The sequence below is a fragment of the Vigna unguiculata genome, chromosome 10 (assembly GCF_037176805.1).
Source record: "Vigna unguiculata cultivar grain cowpea cultivar isolate G323 ecotype 2 chromosome 10, ASM3717680v1, whole genome shotgun sequence".
Classification (NCBI taxonomy): domain Eukaryota; kingdom Viridiplantae; phylum Streptophyta; class Magnoliopsida; order Fabales; family Fabaceae; genus Vigna; species Vigna unguiculata.
The window spans coordinates 47090521-47105517 of record NC_140801.1 but is presented as its reverse complement, the minus strand read 5'-3'; the positions used below and the strand labels follow the sequence as shown (position 1 = coordinate 47105517).

At 29.7% G+C, this 14997-nt stretch overlaps 2 pseudogenes across 1 annotated transcript; both read right to left on the bottom strand.

The window, feature by feature from the left end:
- Positions 1 to 504: 504 nt before the first annotated feature.
- LOC114166359 (protein KTI12 homolog pseudogene) lies at positions 505 to 2807 on the bottom strand (annotated as a pseudogene). The gene is made up of 2 exons (XR_014985211.1): positions 2587 to 2807; positions 505 to 1593 (listed from the first exon to the last, which is right to left on the bottom strand). The product of XR_014985211.1 is annotated as a protein KTI12 homolog pseudogene (transcript).
- An 8274-nt stretch (positions 2808 to 11081) lies between these two features.
- On the bottom strand, positions 11082 to 12902 carry LOC146883373 (uncharacterized; annotated as a pseudogene).
- Between the last annotated feature and the right edge of the window lie 2095 nt (positions 12903 to 14997).

The following is a 14997-nucleotide window of genomic DNA, read 5'->3' as shown; positions in this document are numbered from 1 at the left end:
TAATCAAAAATATTGAAAAAAAGACTAATTTTGAATTTTACTAAAATTTAGAGATAAAAACATATTTAATCTTTAAAAGTATTAGTATAATATTTATAGAAATAACAAATTTTACTTCAATTTGAGAAGGAATAACACTTTTAATTTGAAAAAATTGAGACGAAATGAATGTGCATGCTAATGAAAATTTGTTTTCAATATTTATTGTTATATATACACGTCGAAAATACATTTTCGTTATATTAACACTTGTCAAGAAATCACACTGAAATATAATCCGATGCAACTCAATAATCAATACCAAAGATGGGGAGAGAATTATGTTTTGTTTAGCGAGGAAGAAAAAGAGTGAACTTAGCTTGTTTAAGATCCAGTTTTCATATCTTACAATGAAAATATTTAAATTATATAATTCTTTTCATTCTTATGATTTTGTTAAACCAGACCTGAGCTAGCTACTAGGGCTGAGAAAGGAGTTTGAACGATAGTACAAGAAACCAGAAGGGAATAAAAAAACCAGTTTATTCTATAATAATGATGTAAACTAAAAAGAAAAACAGTTTCTGATCTTAAAATACAAACATGACATCCTTTAGCACACAAGCTGAATTGCAAACAATTCATATACTGTTCTTCAGGATGTTCCTAGTTCTCTGTTCAAGTAGTCAATGAACATTCTTTTTGCACTGTCTGCATCAGAAGGGGGTGGTGGCCCACTTAAACTTGTTTGCCCTGTCAATTTTATGAAGGTGCGTCGCATTCTAAGTAGCTCCGGCAGCCCAACACACCTTGAAATGTTGATTACAGGCAAATCTTTTCCCACGGAAACACCGTTAAGTGGTCCTCCAAGCGCTTGAGATTGTGCTTCTACTATGGCATTTGTGACTTCTTGTGTTGCTTTGTCCAATTCATACAGAGAATTTGCATCAGAAAAACGTGAGGTTTGAGTGGCAATAGTTGGTTGCAGAATCTTAACATCCCTGGTTTTGGAGTCCACCTTTTTGGTTAAGTAGGAGACAGCATCTATAATGGCAGAGGAAGATTTCTCTGTCTCTTCTCTGTGTGGCCATAATTCAAACAATGGAGAATCCCACCTGTTTCTTCTTTCTGGTTTCTCAAACCTTCTCACCAAATCTTCAAAAATTGAATCCTCATAACTGGCTTCTCCTTTCTCCCTGCGCTCTTCATTCCATTTCCTACAAAAGGTTTCTTCTACGTCACAGTACACCACACAGTATCTGATTCCAGAAGCTCGAGCCAAGCACCATAGCTCGTATCTGTAACCCTTGATGCTATTCAAAGAATCTACTATGATGATGCTATCTTTGGACACAGACCTATCTACTTCTGACCTGAGCACCCCTCTTAAATTCTTCTCTGAAGGCATGTTTGCATAGCTTTGGTTTCGATCAAGATGAAAACAAGCTTCGTCTATGATTCTCACTTGATGTTTTGATTCTGATTCTTTTAGAGCTTCAACTAGACAGAGTGCAGCTTTGGACTTCCCACTACATGGCTGCCCACACATTACAACCAGTGCCATTTGAAAAAACAAATAGTCTGATGATACTGGTCTCTCTTTAAAGACACAACCTGCAATATATCAATGTAGGATAAGAAGTCAACAGCAGAAAAAACAACCCATCATGGACACACATCTCCACTGTAAATAATATGTAAGCTGATTATCATCACCCAATGAATATGGACATAATTCAAAAGAAAAAACCCAATGACAGTCAAAATGTGTAAAAAGAGTGACACACAACAATATGACCCAGTTTACATGAACTTGACGCAATGACCCAGTTTACATGAACTTGACGCAAGTACTAACAGAATAAGAAAATATGAAGAAATGAAATAAACTCCTCTTTACAATAAGCTTTTAGAGAAGTTATCAAAACAAGTTCCTCCGTAAGTTCTTTCTACAAGAGAAAAATAAGAAAAGTCGAAATTAGCTTCTACAAAAGTTAAAACTAGCTTGTGCGAGGGCTAATTTGTAGAAACTCTCCTGGTAAAGCTTTTCATTCTTTTAAATTTTACTAGCGTATAAGCTAATTTTCACTTACGAAGAAGTGAAGTTCATTTTTTTGTTCTTCTTGTGTTCTCTGGTAGAAGAGCTTATAGTGAAATTCATTCAAACAGGCGCAAGCTAATTCAAAATGAGCTAAGTTATGCATCCCAATGCCACTTCTATCAATCTACGTAAATCTCAAGAGAACCATGAGCGGTGGAGTTTTTTCTCAATTAACAAGAAAGAATTAATAATACCCAAATACTAACTCTACAATAATATACCTGCCACATTCACAGGTTCAAAACACAATCAAGTAACCAAGATTATCATCACATACAAACTACAATTTTTTTTTGTTTTATCTTTTAGATCAACAATTTGAGGCTTTTTTTCTCTTAATTAAAATAAAGGAATAAATAGCCACGTTGAACCCAAATGCAATTATTTTTATTTTGAGATGTGAAGATGGAAGCAAAGCTTATTCTCATTTCATATTACAACCAAGAGCTAAAAAAAAGGAATGACAGATTGAGATCCTAACATATAATCAGAAATAAAAGTGGTACCTTTGAATGAGAGATTCAGAAGTACACCGTCACCGTCAAACCCTCGCAACGTTTAACCTAGAGAGAGAATAACTATGTTGCTCCGACACGGACACACGTCGGAAGTGTGCACGGTGTCAGAGACAATTATTTGGGCCTGACACGGCCTTGTTTCTGGACGCGCAGAGAAGACACGCTATGAATGTAAAGAACGCTAGCGAAAGACACGGTGGCCTTGCACAGTTGCAGAGGGGAAGGGGGCGTGAAGGGAAGGAAGAATCAGAAACAAAAGACCTAACCTTTTTTTCTCATTAATTTAATACTTTAGTTATATTATATTTAATAAAGGAGTTTTTATTTTACGGATCTCAATTCAATCATCCTTTTCACCAATCACATCTTCATCTTATAAATCTTTCTTTCTTTTTTTCAATACAATATATTTTATGCAAAGAAATTTCGATTTATTTTATTATATAATTATTTAAATATCTAATAGTATTATTTTTAAATATAGTTATTTAAAATTTATAATTAATATAGTTTTTTTAATATTAATTAACATATTACTTATATTTATAATATTATGTAAATAAAAATATTAAAATATTTTTATCAATATAATTATTTAAATATTAATTAATGTATTATTTATATTTATATATTATTTAAATATAATTTATATATATATATATATATATATATATATATATATATATATATATATATATATATATATGTCATGCTATGCTTTGAAGGAAGGATATCGATACTAACACTTTAGAGTTCAGAATGGCAAAGTGGGTTAGCTCGGTCCGCTTTAGTCCGTTCTGCATTTTGATCCGCGGGAGTTAATCTGCCACGCAGTTTAATATCGGATTTACTTTTCTGGCCCGTCTCGTACCGTCGGTTGGTCCATGGGTCCGTGGGCTGGCTTGCATTTGTGATGATTGATTTTTTTTTTGTGTTGAGCAAAATATATATATATTTTTTTTCATAATAATTGACATTCATTTTCTATCCAAATAATTTTAATTAGTTTACCTAATCAAAAACAAGAAAAATAACAACGAACAGTGATGGACCTTGACCAATAATTTTTGGGAGCCAAAATAATATACTCAAAATTCAAAATTTATATATTTTAATTATTGTCATTTATACAATAAAAATAAAAATAAAATTAAATAAATAATTTAGTATAACCGTACATACACAAGAAATCACACATATACAAAGGATTGTCCTTCGTTCTTTCAGATTTTTAAACTCATCAATAATTGAATCAAAACTAAATTTTTCAACTATTTATTTTTCAATGCAAATATAAACACGTTCCAAAAAATTAATATAAAGCATGTTCCTCTAATTGAACAATATAATCATTTGTATCATGATTTAGGATACGTAAAGATAAGATATTGAATTTGAATTGTTTTCATCGTCACAAAAAACTTTCTTTTTATCACTTTAAAAATAAATATATTCTTCTATTCTTCATCAACATATCTATTTCTTTTTTAATTTTAAGATTAAAAAATAATTTATCATAATTTAATTAACATAAAAAATTAAGAGTCACTAAAAGAAAAAAAAAAATCAATGGCAATCAAGTTTCAATTAAAAGATAGTTATGAAAAAACACATTGTACAATCTTTTTTCTCCCATAATCATAAAAAAAAAATGAATATAAGACTCATGTGGTAAATAGTAATGTTAACTATTGAACAAATATTTCAGTATTAAGTGATACAAGAGAATTACCTTTTTTCTTCATGAACGAAAAAAAACAAATAAATTTGTATTTAATTTTTTTTTCAAAACATATCAAAAAACATGTGAGAGTGTGAAATCATAATAAATTGTGAAAAACTTAAAAATAAAATGAGAAATAAAATAAAAAATATCTTAATAAATATTTTTATTCTTCATTACGTTTGATTTTATGTTTTATAATTTATTAACATTAAATATTATGTCTTATAAAATAAATAAAAAGATACCTAATTTAACTTCTATCAATTTTCAATGTTACATATAATTTAAAAAATTAAAAAAAATTTATATATATATATATATATATAATATAAAAAAAATAAAAATTAAGGAGGGGCCATGGCCCCTCCCTACCACACTAAAGCTCTGCCATTGATAACAAAGATTATAGCTAAAGTACAATAACAACATGTCACCTTACAAGAGATTTACCTAAAAATGCATAAAATGATATTCTATATTCAAGAACTAAAATCATTATCTTATATATAATGATTATAATAATAATAATAATAATAATAATAAAAGGAACTTAAAGAAACAATGTGATAAATAATATGAGAACTAAAAAAATGAGAACATATAATTTTGTAAGCGGGCCAGTCCGCTCTGCCCCGCCTTTAACCCGTGCAGGCTGTGGACCTATGCGAGACAGACCATTGTGGACCAGTGGGTTCAACATCCCAGTCCGCCGTCCTTTTTTTTGTGCAGGCCTAGCCGTCTGACACACCCCGAATTCCCATTCCTACTCAGAACTTCTCCAACAAAGTTAAATTCTATTTAGAGGTTATTTATTTGTATATAAAAATACTATTATCAAGATTGTTTAATTATCAAAATATATATTATTTTAAAATAAATATTTTTTTTAACAAAGATAATTAGAATGCCCTAAATGAGTAATTTGGGAGTGGAAATTGCAATTTTATATTGGAATAAAATTAATAGTTAAATCTTATACGAAAACATATTACTTATAAAAAATACATGGAAGATGCTAAATATAGAATATTTAAAAAGAAAATATATTTTGTTAACATATATTTTTAACATTGATATTGGTAAAAATTAATAATGTATGATAAATTTATTGGGTTTTACTATAATTATCTTTACAATTATAATAACGATTATTTATGATATGAAGAATGATGTGAAATTATTTTTTTTTTCTATTAAAATTCGACTCTCTTTTTATATATCAATTTTTGGTGGTTGAAATTAGTGCAATAAGATGTGATTAAGAAATTTAACTTTTTGAAAAATATATAAAGATTTAATTAATACTCAGATTAAATATTTAATTATTTTTTTAATTTTTTTATTTAATTATATCTCAATCTTCTTTCCAATCAATTGAATAATGTTATTGATTTCCTTACATTAACTTTAACCAAATTTAAATTGTGATGACTAGGCACACTAAACAAAATTACGAATAACATAAATATAATTAGAATTTTTTTTATTTTTATCATTGTTATTTTCTGTATATCACGGCACGGTACGAGTGAAATTCAATAAAGAACCTTCTCATTCTCTCCCGAAGTTTGGAAGAAAATTGGCACAAAAAACATGTAAGAACGGATGAAATTCCATCACACACGCGAAGCAACATCAAATGTTTTGCATTACCTTTACAAAGATGATCTATGTAAGAAACAATGATAATAAGAGACAAGGTGACAAGAAAAAAGTAACCTCAATTAATTACATATTTTAACTAACATATGTGAGCTGATTTTATTATCATCACCAGAATTTACTCGATGTAAAGACAATGTCTTTATAAAACATATTCAGTACCAAATAGCATTGCTCAAGCACAACTGTAAGATCAAATTGCAAATTTCAACTTGCACCTAATGAGTGAAAAACAAAACTGAATTTCTAAATGAATGCCACAGATATATTGAATAACACTAGCACATAAACTGATCCCAATATCAAGCATGACGCAGACACCCTAGTTCAAGTCTTAAAACCAATTCATAATGATAAGTCATAAGGTTCCTCCTCGCTTCAAAAAACTGCGGGTTAAAGTGAACTGATAAGACTTGTTTAAACAACTTTTTCAGTGCTTAGGTCTTCTATCTAATCTTTTTCAAACCCATTTTTTAAATAATAGTTATAATTAAAAAAAAAATTAAAATAAAATTATTTTTACTACTGACTCATGATATTGACAATATATACACCATTATAATAATTGACAATAAATAAGAGGTATATAATTGACACACCTCTCTAATGATAATAGGTATATAATTGACAATAAAAATCTCAATTACATCCAATGAAAAAGAAAATTGAAAAGCTTATATCATTATAAAACATTGGAGAAAGACTCTTTTTTTAACCACAAAACTTACCGAAAGCACCATCTTTTATCATAATCTCTTAACAGCCCGACACAAATTCAAAGGGTCAAGAATCCAATATGGGTGAAAAAGGAGTGTTAAAAGAAGTTTCTCTTAGATTAGTTTTCTCTTTTAACGCAGTGCTCTTGTTACGTTCATCCCAAAATGCAGTGCTCTCGTCTCAACCGTGGCACCATGAAACAAAATCCAAGCATGAACAGGAAAAGAAATATTTAAAATTTAAGATTAGATTTATTTTTGGATGGTTATTCAAATCTTCGAATGAATCGCAAAGAAGAAGGAAAGAAGATTTAGGATTCTTGAAATTTTGAAATTTTGGGTGTTCAAATTGAATCGCAAAGTGGAAGGAAAGAAGATTTAGGATTCTTGAAATTTTGGGTGAAAGATAGAAGAAGCAAGGAGGAGAGAATTTAGGATGTCGAAATTTAAAATTAGATTCGAATTACTTTTTTATCTAAATATAATCTTATTTAAAATTTAGATTTTTAATTGTTAAATATATATATATATATATATATATATATATATATATATATATATAACTAAAAAAGTTATAAAATACAAATAGACAGAGAGTTTGATAGAAGTTGACAGATAAGTACGTTTACAAAATTTTTAATTCCGATATAAAATATTATATATGATCCAGTATGAAATATTATGCATTTTAAAAAATTATAGGATTATGAGACATGAAAGATATAAATTATATAACAAATATAAAAGATATATTAAATGAGAAATTTTTTTATTTTATTTTATTCATGTAAAAAAATATAAAATATAAAATATAAAATATTTGTAATATTTTAATATTAATTTCTTAATTTAAAAATAATAATTAGTTTATAAAATTCAAAAATATTTTAAAAAAGAAAAATATTTTTTAAAAATTAATTTAAATAAAAAAATATTAAAAAAATATTTTTAATAAGTCATATACTAAATTTTATAAGAGATTGAACACAAATAAAATAGTCTTTAAAAGTTTATTATTGAATCTTATTATAATGAATTTGAAATTAGTAAAGAGAAATTGGAATTAATTAACGTAATATTATTTTAAATCAGTTATCAAAACAGCTTGTCCATGTATCTTTTTAAATGATAAAAATAAAAAATAAGAAAAGTCAAATTAGTTTCTACAAAAGTTAAAATCAGCTTTTTTTTTTCTCTAACCAATATTCAACTAAAATAAAGGAATAAATAGTCACGTTGACCTGAAAAGGTTTCTTAGAAGAGGATACTTTCTACAACCCTACTGCAATTATTATTATTTTGAAATGGGAAGATGAAAGCAAAACTCATTCTCATTTCATGTTACAACCAAGTGCTCCAAAAAAGAATGACAAATTTGTTGGAAAAAAACTCACACATATTAAAAGAATAGAATATGCAATTCTGGTATTTTTTATTGACGAAGAATGAACTATTATATAATCAATTACAAACAAAATATTAACAAACCAAACTAAATCTTAATCTAATTTAATTTTATCTAATATGTCATATTATCAAACTAAATCTTAGATATTCCAACTAAAATAACAACTAATTTAAATTTAATTCACCAAATATAAAATACCCTATCACTTTGCTAAATAAAAACAACTCCCTAGTCTAACATATAATCTAAATATTATCTAATAAAATTAAAGATTATCTAACAAAATTAAAGATTATCCAACAAAACTCTCCTATAATCTTAATTTTTTTTTCTCTTATCCCGAACAATCTTCTATCTTCATAACCGACTTGCTTTTCTCTTTGACTAACTTTATCTCCTCTTTGTCCGACTTGATCTTTTCTTTGATCGACTTCATCTTAACCTTGACTGACTTACCCTTTGCTAGGTTCTTTATTGTGTTTGTGGCCGACTTGTCATCAACCAGGTTCCTCTGAATAGGCTGATATCTCTTTAAGAGATTGGACAATTTCCACGCCTTCTTCACACCAAACTCATCATCCGTTTCAAGTTGTTACTTCTCATATTGCATCTCTAGTACAACTCTCTGATCCTTCTCGGCACACAATTGCTCTTCTTGTTCAAGATTCGAGCTATCCACAATCCACACTAAGTTGTCCGAGCTAGCTAGACGCTCTATCAAGCTATCTAGGCTCTCTACCGAGCTATCTAGGCTCTCTGCTAAGCTTTTCAAGGTGATCACTTGCTCCCCCAAATGATATGGGCACTCCACTTGCTCCACCAACTTAATCAAGCTATTCGGACCCTCTAAGCTAACTGAGTTGACCTCATGCTCATTGGCAGAACTAGGTAATGACAAGGGGGAGCCACAACTCCCCCATTTTTTTTTTGAATTTTTTGTACATATATTTATATATTTTTTAAAATTATATTATATATTATTTATATTAAGATTATATTATGAAAAATTATAATAAAAGATAAATAAAATTTTTTAATGGAGACATTAATTTATAAAAGAGATTAGGTTTTTTTTTTACTATAAAATCTTTCTATCATGTAAATTATCATGAAAGTGTGTGAAGAGAGATAAATACAAATTCTTGCATGATCTCTCACAGATCAAGGTTAGTATCTTATTATGATTTATGTATCGCTACCTATGGTAATTTTTTTTTAAGTTTTGAATTTATACAATATTACTTATTTAATTAAAGTAGTATGAGTTTTGTTATGTTTTGCATTGTGATAATTGTGATTTGTGAATATAAATTTTATTTTTTCTAAATAGGCGAGTGGTGATAAATTTATATTAGAAAGATTTTAATAAAGATGAAAAGAATGCATTTACGTTAACTAAACTTGAGAAATTTAATAAGAACCAAGAATTTAAGACGATAAAAAACAAATCTCTAAAGTTCTCAGAAATCAAATTGATGAGATACGAATGATTTATCTAAAATGGTATTCATGGTTTGGTATAGTGATATAATAGCGAATGATAGTAATATTTTTTTGAATTCTACTATTATGTGTGTTTGTTTTAAGGAGAGGAAATGAAGAGAAAAAAATGAAGAGTTTTTCTTCTAAAGAAAAATTATATATAACAAATCTAATTTGGCCCCCCTACATTTTTAGTCCAAGTTCCACCACTGCTCATGCTCCACCGAGCTCTCCATATGCTCCATCGAGTTATCTTATATCTCCACACTCTTTGCTAAGCTTTCCAAGCTATCGGCACATCTTGACGACCTCTTCATGCTACTGGACTGATTTATGACACTCAACCTTCTTTCCGACTTCTCCACTTGTTTTTGCTCGTCCCCCGTGCTACATCCCATCATCAACAACACTGCTTCTTTTTCAACTTCTTCGAAAAGATTGGTTGTCTCTTCTCTTTCATTTTCAAATCACATTGCTTTAATTTGCTTACCGGACTCTTTCTCCACCACACCGTTCCAAACAGATCCCACACCGCCTTCACTGCCCACACGTTTCAAACACCATTTCTGCAAGATGCTCAACTCCAATTTGTACATCCGATTTTTCTTCTTTTCTACTTGGGCTGCTAGCCAACCGTGCTTGTCCTTAAGTACACTACCTGATTCTTTATCAAAATCGAGTTTCCTTTCTCCACTATCTGACCTATGCTTAAAATATTACTCTTCAGCTCAAGAACATAGTAGACATCCTTGATTTCTCGATCCCATCTATCCTTTTGCATGTGCCGTATTGTTCCATGCCCTTTAATCACCATCTTGGAATCATCTCCACTTGACACTAATTCGTCCTCCACCTTAGTGAGTTTGTTGAAGAAACTCTCATCTCCACACATGTGATTGCTTATTCCAGTGTCCAGATACCAAACTGAGTTGTTTAAACTAGAGCTGTCAAAACAGGTAACCCGACCCAACCTGGCTCGACCCACTATGGGTTGATCACTTAGTTAGCCAACCCAACCAGGCTCACTTATTAGCGAGCCAAAAAAATTCAAACTCGGCCTGGTCCACCACGGGTTAGTTAGTTAAACGGGTTGGCTCACGGGTTCACTTAATTAAAAAAAATACAATTTTTTATTTTTTTATTTAGTCAAAACTAAATTATAATTATAATTAAAATCTAAATAAACTTTAATACAATCCAAATACAAACCAAAATCACAAAAATACAAATTATCTATGTGTTGGCTAAAAAAAACAACCTAACATGCTCCAAATGCAAAACTCAACTTAATAAAAAACACTTGTGTGACCCTTTATTTGCGGGTTGGCTGGGTTGGTGCGCTAATGGCTTCAATTCGGGTGAGTCGGGTTCTAGATGAGTCAAGTCAAAAATCAACCCGTATTGAAATTTGTAAAAAAATTTAACCCAACCCGGCTTGAACCCGTGGTGAGCCGGGTTGGCTCGTAGGTTCTAACCCATTTTGACAGCTCTAGTTTAAACAACTTGGACTAAGCTCGTCACATGATCTCCTTTCCTTCACATAGTCCAAACGTAACTTGGCATCTGATTTACTGCTCTTGAGTTCGATATCTGAGTTTTGCATAATCGTTAAAATCCTTATCTCCTGCTCGTCGTCTTCCTTTGTGAGAAGATTTTTCTCCTTTTTTTCAGTTTGACAAAACTTCGCTATATGACCAACCTTGCCACAGTTGTAGCAACTTGCCGATCTGCATTCTCTTGCGTAGTGGTCGTACTTGCCACACCTGAAACATTTCACTTCTGACTTTGACAAATCTCTTTGGCCCCTTTCTTGAGCATGACCATGCCAATTTTGCTGCCTGGTTTGATATGTGCTCTCTTCAACATCATCTCTGTCACGTTCACCTCAACCTCGACCACCTCGTCCTCTACTTCTAGGACCTCGGCTCTGAGTATTTCGAGTTTCATTCAAATCAAATTATGCCTGTAGTGCTTGATCACGCGGTTCGTGCTTCTTCCCTCTCCTTTGTCACGGGCCTCCAATGACCCAGCAAGTTCTTCCACTAAGAGAATTGACAGGTCCTTCGACTCCTCGATGGCGCATACGATGCTCTCGAAATCATCTGTTAGTGATCTTACGATTTTCTCCACAACTCGACTTGCTGGCATTGGCTCTTCATTCCTGCCGAGTTGGTTGGCCACCTTCTCTACCCGAGTTATGTACTTGGTTACCTACTTTTTATCTTCCATCTTCAACCCTTCAAACTCTCCTCTGAGAGCTTGAAGCCGGACTTGTCTGACCCGGTCGTTCGCTCTGTATGCAACCTCCAGAATATCCCATGCTTCCTTTGAAGATGCAACGTTTGCAATATTCTCGAAGCACGACTCGTCCACAACATTGTACAAAAGATACAAAGTTGACTTGTCTCTCACTCGTGTCTTCTTTAGCGCGATAATCTGGGTGGTTGTCTGATTTGCATCATCTGCGGGTTCTTCGTACTTGGTCTCCACTATATCCCAAATATCTTGGGATCCCCGAAGAGTCTTCATTAGGGATGTCAAAAAAATCCGTACCCGCGGGTATGGGTATTTTTGATACCCGCATGCTAAACTTTACCTTATATATATATATATATATATATTAGTAAACAACATTTTGAATCTTCATCCAATAATGGTGGTCAGATTCTTACCCCACAAATGAGTAAATTACTTCCATATACTGTGGAGGTATTGATGTGTCTCTAAGACTGGTTATGGACCAACATGGAAGGTAATGAAATTAACACTTTTACTTAGATATTTTAATTAAGTGATTGTTAGAAATTTTTACTGAACTTCTTATGTTTTAAGGCTCTTCTAGATTAAAATTGGACAACATGAAACTTTATACAATGTTGCAAGAGGTGGACATTGATGAAGTTAGTAATTTCTTTAATATTTTATTCAAAAATAAACTACAGTATAAATTGGTAGTGATTTTTTATTTGTTTGTTTTTCTAGAATCAATCGGAGAAATGGGACTTGTTGATATAAGCACTAATTATGGTTAAATATTTATTTTTTAAAATATTTTTGTAAATACCCGCGGATACCCGTGGATACCCGCGGATATGAAAAAAATAAACGGGTACTCGCATAACGGATACCCGACGGATATGGGTACGGGTACAGGACAAATATTTATCCAGCGGGTAGTGTACGGGGGAGCTACTACCCGTACCCTACCCGCCCCGTTGACATCCCTAGTCTTCATCTACAAACACCAGTTATCATAATTGGTTTTCTTCATCAATTGCGACATCGTCATACCATTCACAACTTTAGTCATCTCTTACTTAGGTGCACTCCTTTTTTCCTTTCTCACACTATTTCACCCTCTCTTTCTTTCACTCGGTACTCAGAGCATAAAGCTCTTATACCACTTTGTTGAAAAAAACTCACACACACTAAAAGAATATGCAACGTAACTCACGGTGGTGTTTTTAATTGATGGAAAATGAGCTATTATATAGCTAATTACAAACAAAAAATTAACAAACCAAACTAAATCTTAATATAATCTAATCTTATCTAATATGCCATATTATCAAACTAAATTTTAGATATTCCAACTAACTAAAATAACAACTAATTAACTTAAATTTAATTCACAAAATATAAAATACCCTATCACTTTGTTAAATAAAAACAACTCCATAATCTAACACATAGTTTAAATATTATCTAACAAAATTAAAAATTATTTAACAAAATTAAAGATTATCCAACAAAAATTGAGATCCTAATGTATAATAAAAAATAAAGTGGTACCTTTGCACATCAAGAATAAGTGCACCGTCACCATCAAACCCTGACAACTTTCAACATTCAACCCAGAGAGAGAATAAAATTTTGGAATGAAGAGAAAAGGGAGAAGGAAGAGAAAAGAGAGGAAAAGGAAGGAAATTTAGATTTTAGATCACCCTTCAATGGAGATTGATGCTAACACTCTTGGAACTTCTCCAACAAAGGTTAAATGTTTTTTACAGGTTATTAATTTGCATATAAATAACTATAAATAAGATTGTTTAATTATCAAATAAATATATATATATATATAATTTTAAAATAAATGCTTTTTAACAAAGATAATTAGAATGCCCTAAAAATATAATTTGGGGATCGAAATTACAATTATATATTGGAATAAAATTAATAGTTAAATCTTATACGAAAATATATGACTTACTAAGTTACAGAAAATACGTAAATGTTACATATCGAATATTTAAAAAGAAAAAATATTTTGTTAACATATATTTTTAACATTGATATTGATAAAAAATAATAATGTATGATAAATTTGTTGGCTTTTACTATAATTATCTTTACAATTATGATAACGATTATTTATGATATGAAGAATGATGTGAAATTATCATTTTTTTTTTCTATTAAAATTTGACTCTCTTTTTATATATCAATCTTGGTGGTTGAAATTAGTGCTATAAAATGTAGTTAAGAAATTTAATTTTTGTAAAATATATAAAGATTTAATTGGTACTCAAATTAAATATTTAATTATATCTCAATTTTCTTTCCATTTGAATAATGTTGTTGTTTCCGTTACATTAGCTTTAACCAAATTTAAATTGTGATGACTAGACACACTAACAAAAAATACGATAACACAAATATAATTATAATTTTTTTTTACTATTTTTATTTTCTGTACATCACAGTAGGAATATATGAATAGAGAAGGAATTTAAATATTTTTGTTTCTGTTTTAAAATCAAATTTATAATTATGATGAAATTGTGTTTATTTTCATTATGTATACATTAAAATATTTGTCAAATGATTATTTCACAAAATAAAGAAAGTTAACTTTAAGTTTGATTTAATTTCACACTATCGAATTAGGAAAATAAGATTTAAATTTTATAATTTAAACATATTTGAGTTAATATAATTTTTTAATAAAAATACTAAATAAATAAAAAATATTATTATTTTAGGATAAGGATGAGTGTAAGAACAAAAACGAAATAACATATATGTATATCTTATAAGAAGTCATACATTATTCGTACTGATGCTAATATTTAATCAAATAAACCATTATTTGTTAATATCGAGACAGAAAAAACAAAATATTCTCTATATATATTCCTAATTATATTATAAAATAATTACTTTTATGTGAGAAAAAAAAAAGAGAACAAAGTTGGATGAAACATTACTTCATTATTTTTTAGATCTAGACACACCAATAAGTTGCCAATATGACTTAAGACAAATTGTTTTATAAAAAAAATCCAGAAAATTATAAAGAAAAAATAAATTAGTTTTTTAAAGATAAAATTAATTTATGGACTAAATAAAAACTTAAAATTTAGAGGGTAATTATATGAAAAAATAATTTTTTTTATTCAATCTCC